The sequence below is a fragment of the Staurois parvus genome, unplaced genomic scaffold (genome assembly GCF_062004578.1).
Source record: "Staurois parvus isolate SC_StPar_1 unplaced genomic scaffold, SC_StPar_1.0 ptg001992l, whole genome shotgun sequence".
NCBI lineage: Eukaryota > Metazoa > Chordata > Amphibia > Anura > Ranidae > Staurois > Staurois parvus.
The window spans coordinates 674,779-680,264 of NW_028319788.1; positions in this window are offsets into that span (position 1 = coordinate 674,779).

The window sequence follows — 5,486 nt, forward strand, 5'->3', positions numbered from 1 at the left end:
TGTGACAGACGTGAAGCTGTGGAGAACGTTATGCTGCCTATAACATTGTTTAGCATGACTGTTTTGGTGGTGGGTCAGTGATGGTCTGGGGAGGCATATCCATGGAGGGACGCACATACCTCTACAGGCTAGACAATGGCACCCTGACTGCCATTAGGTATGGGCATGAAATCCTTGGACTCATTGTCAGACCGTACACTGGTGCAGTGGGTCCTGGGTTCCTCCTGGTGCAGTGGGTTCTGGGTTCCTCCTGGTACATGACGATGCCCAGCCTTATGTGGCCAGAGTATGCAGGCAGTTCCTGGAGGATGAAGGAATTGATACAATTGAATGGCCTCCACGCTCGCCTGACCTAAATCCAATAGAACCCCTCTGGGATATCATGTTTCGGTCCATCCGACGACACCAGGTTGCACCTCAGACTGTCCAGGAGCTCAGTGATGCCCTGGTCCAGATCTGGGAGGAAATCCCCCAGGACACCATCCGTGATCTCATTAGGAGCCTCCCCTGACGTTGTCAGGCATGCATACAAGCACGTGGGGGCCATACAAACTACTGAGGACCATTCTGAGTTGCTGCAATGAAATGTCAGCAAAATGGACTCGCCTGCTGCATTATTTTTTCACTTTGATTTTCGGGGGAGACCAGAAATAGTGAATGCAGGGTCCTGGGTTTAGTAACACTTTATGTTTATACAGCGGGGGTCCCCAAACATTCTCAACAATGGGCCGGTTTACTATCTATCAGACTTTACATACAAATGTGAATATATAAGCGAGTATAAATAAATGAACATATATGTATTGTGAAAAGTCCTCCAGGTGAAGAAAACTCCTCTGTCAAACAGGTAAGTGATAAAGAATCGGCACCAATACCTCTTGAGAAAAAGAACCACAACCTAAAGATTCAGAACCAAATTAGATGACCTTCTAACCAAAGAAAGGTCAAACGTCCAATCAATTAGGAAAACATAAGGAATGTACATCGCATAGCATAAAACCCTTTAAAACATTTTATTCACCTTTAAACTCACATTTACAATGTTTAAAAACATATGCACACTGAAATAAAATCCAGTCAGCATGTATGGCTTTTTTACCCCCATCACTTCTGGTTTACATGATGACGTCAGCACGCCGCTCTTTCCTATGCATTTCGCCACAACTGACTTCTGGGGCACCTGGGAGAAGTCAGTTGGATGAAACGCGTAACTGGAGCAACGTGCTGATGTCATCAGGTAAACCGGATGTGAAGGTAAATGTGATGGATGAATATATTGTTTTAAAGGGTCTTATGCCACACTGTGTGCACAATTATTTTGACCAAATCCTCTTTTTTATGCATTTTGTCCAACTCCAAGCTGTATAAACTTGAATGCTTATTGGATTGAAGCCTATCAGGTGATGTATATCTGTGTAATGAGGGAGAGTGTGGCCTAAGGAGATCAACTCCCTATATATGTGTGTATAATTATTAGGCAGATTCTTTTCCTCAGGCTAAATGGGCCAAAAAAGGGATTTACCTGACTCTGAAAAGTCAAAAATTGTAACAAGTATTTCAGAGGGATGCAGCACTCTTGAAATTGCTAAGATATTGGGGCGTGGCCACAGAACCATTAAGCGTTTTGTTGCAAATAGTCAACACGGTTGCAAGAAACGTGTTGAGAAAAAAGACATAAATTAATTGCCAAAGACTTGAGAAGAATCAAACTGAAGCTACCAGGAGCCCATTATCCTCCAGTGCTGTCATATTCCAGAACTACAACCTACCTGGGGTGCCCAGAAATACGAGGTGTTCAGGGTTCAGAGACATGGCCAAGGTGAGGAAGGCTGAATCCCGACCACCACTGAACAAGACTCAGAAGATGAAATGTCAAGACTGGGCCAAGAAATATCTGAAGACAGATTTTTGAAAGGTTTGATGGACTGATGAGATGAGAGTGACTCTTGACGGACCAGATGAATGGGCCCATGGCTGGATCAGTAATGGTCACAGAGCTCCACTTCGACACCAGCAAGGTGGAGTTGGTTTTCTGGTATGGGCTGGTATTATTACAGTAATAATACCAAAACCCCACCTCCTGGTTTCCAGGCCTGGGCAAATGATGTCATACCACCTGAGTATACAGGAGGGGAGGAGGGGTTATCTCAGCTAAGCACACCCTCCTGCCTGCATGCCTGAGTTAAGGGCAGATGGATTTGATGGAAGTAAATGCCACATGAATGATCTGCCCTTACTCAAGATGGTCATTGCCAGAAATGTTAAGGGGGGGTTCAAAAAGTGATTTCCCAGCAAAATTATTAATATTATTATTATTATTATACAGGATTTATGGCGCCAACAGTTTGCTCAGCGCTTTACAATATAACGGGAGACAATACAGCAACAATACAGTTCAATACAAGAGGAATAGGAGGGCCCTGATCCTGGGAGCTTACAATCTAAGAGTATTGAATTGCAAAATAAGCCCTCACGCACACGGGACGTTTTGATAACGCTGGTAACGTTAGCTGCGTAAAGTCATGCTAAAAATCAGAATTTTTCAGCTTTTTTTAGCATTTTTGGATTAGCGTTTAGCAGCGTTTTCCCGCGTTTAGCACTGTTTTTCCGTGTTTTTGTTTTTTAGCATTTTTTTACCCCAAAAAATGTATTTTGGTGAAAAAACATCCAAAACGCCAGTTTGCAGCGTTTTACCGCGTTTTGTCGCATTTTTCAGAGTTAGAGCGTTTTTACAGCAAAAAAACTCCTCTAGAAACCCACTAGTTCTGGGGTTTTTGCTAGCCAAATGTTGATTACAGTCTATGTGTGTATGGACACCAAGGATAACATTCTGGGGGGTTTACTAGTTGTGGAAAAAAAACGTCAAAAGCCAAAAACAGCTGTAAAAACGTCCCGTGTGACTTAATCATGGAGACATGGATGGATGGGGGAGTTTGCTTTGAATGTTAAAAATGAAATCAATAGAGGTTTTGCTTTACGAGTAGTTCCACTTTAAATCAATCCTTGCGCCCCTATGCAGTGGTGTATTTAGGTTTTGTGCTGCACTTGGCAACACCAAAATTGGCACCCCTCCCGCAGAAAGAGCCTGACATTGACCAAGAGCACCCCTGCCCTCCACCCGAGCCTTCCACGACCATTGCCTCCCATACACCAGCCACCATCCACCATGGCGAGAGAGAGAAAGACACTCACATTCCCAGCTCCGGACATCCCCAGGAACGAGAGTCAGGCTGTTCATACACCATCATGAAGCCCACAGCATCTCTCAGAACCTACCAGGTCCCTATGCCGTGTGTGTTCCTTCTTCTGTCCCTTCTTCCAAGGGGCAGTGCTGCCCCCCCCTGAAAAAAGCCACCCTAGGCAAATGCCTTGCGGTAAATACACCCCTGCCCCTATGGAGACCCCTTGGATACTAGACCTCAGCTGTACATAGGACCTGGACTTCCATCAATGCATAATATGTTTTGTCAAAAAAAATGCAGCAGAATTTTTTTTTTTTGTGCATTGAGATGCATTGAATGGGCTACCCAACACAGAATGCATTTTCTGCAGCACGTCATGCTCTATTGTGTACGAACCCTAAAGAATGACTCCCCTATGGAAACCCCTTGGATACTAGACCCAAGCTGTACATTGGACCTGGACCTCTATCATTGCATGTTGTGCTTTGTCAAAAAAAACGCAGCAGAATTTTGTTTCTTCTTGTTTGTTGAGCTGCATTGAATGGGCTACCCAACACAGAACGCATTTTCTGCGGCACGCCGTGCTCTATTGTGTACGAACTCTAAAGAAAGGCCAGCCCTTCCAAAGCATGGACCTTTAGATGCTACAGGACCAGGACAAACGTTTGCCCCCTATACACCAGCCACCATCCCCCATGGCAAGAGAGAGAGAGAAACACTCACCTTCCCAGCTCTGGACATCCCCAGGAACGAGAGTCGGTCTGTTCATACACTGTCATGAAACCCACAGCATCTCTCAGAACCCACCAGGTCCCTATGCCGTGTGTGTTCCTTCTTCTGTCCTTTCTTCCATGGGGCAGTGCTGCCCCCCCGAAAAATGCCGCCCTAGGCAAATGCCTTGTGGTAAATACACCCCTGCCCCTATGGAAACCCCTTGGATACTAGACCTCAGCTGTATATAGGACCTGGACTTCCATCAATGCATAATATGTTTTGTCAAAAAAAATGCATCAGAATTTTTTTTTTTGTACGGTGAGATGTATTGAATGTGCTACCCAACACAGAACGCATTTTCTGCGACACGCCGTGCTCTCTTGTGTATGGACCCTAAAGAAAGACCAGCCCTTCCAGAGCAGGGACCTTTGGATGCTACAGGACCGGTACAAACGCTTGCCCCCCATACACCAGCCACCATCCCCCATGGCAAGAGAGAGAGAGAGACACTCACCTTCACAGCTCCGGACATTCCCAGGAACGAGAGTCGGTCTGTTCATACACTGTCATAAAACCCACAGCATCTCTCAGAACCCACCAGGTCCCCATGCCGTGTGTGTTCCTTCTTTTGTCCTTTCTTCCATGGGGCACTGCTGCCCCCCCGAAAAATGCCGCCCTAGGCAAATGCCTTGTGGTAAATACACCCCTGCCCCTATGGAAACCCCTTGGATACTAGACCTAAGCTGTACATTGGACCTGGACCTCTATCATTGCATGTTGTACTTTGCCAAAAAAAAATGCACCAGAATTTTTTTTTTCTTGTGTGTTGAGATGCATTGAATGGGCTACCCAACACAGAACGCATTTTCTGCGCCACTCCGTGCTCTTTTGTGTACGGACCCTAAAGAAAGGCCAGCTCTTCCAAAGCAGGGACCTTTGGATGCTACAGGACCGGGACAAACACTAACCCAACAAAACCATCTATGCGTCGTTTGCATTCTCCAATGAGAAAAGGGAGTCTATAGGATATCGTAGACTTTATGTAGCAAGCAGCAATAAAAAAAATACCCCGGCGGCCCGCACACATTAGACCAGAGCAGCCGACACGCCGGAGCTCTGTGATAAATTACTGGATGCGTTTAGTGTCCCCATTATCATGCAAACCCCGCAGTATTGTAGTTATACACCCCAGTCTCCCCGGCTCCTTATTGAGTGAATCTCTCCTGCTTTATGCCTGGGTCAGCACTTGATAAATAGACTTTACTGACCAGCCATAAAATTGGAGTAATTGCCACATTGGTCAGTAAACAAGTGAAAAACTATGATAAATCCTTTTCCATGACCGTACAATAACACCGACACCTATGGAATGGAACGTGAAATACGCCGGGCCGACAGTGACGAATGCTCTCCACGGCGGCGTCCATGGCTTCTTGGTTTTCCAAGTGCGTTGTTTATTTATTTTTTTTCCTATCTAGTCTTCGTACACCGGGAACCATTTTTAACCTTTTCAGTAATCTGTTAGCAAGCCGCTCGCCTACTGTATTCCTGTCAAGGTGTCGGCTCCATAACAATAAATTTTACATTGAT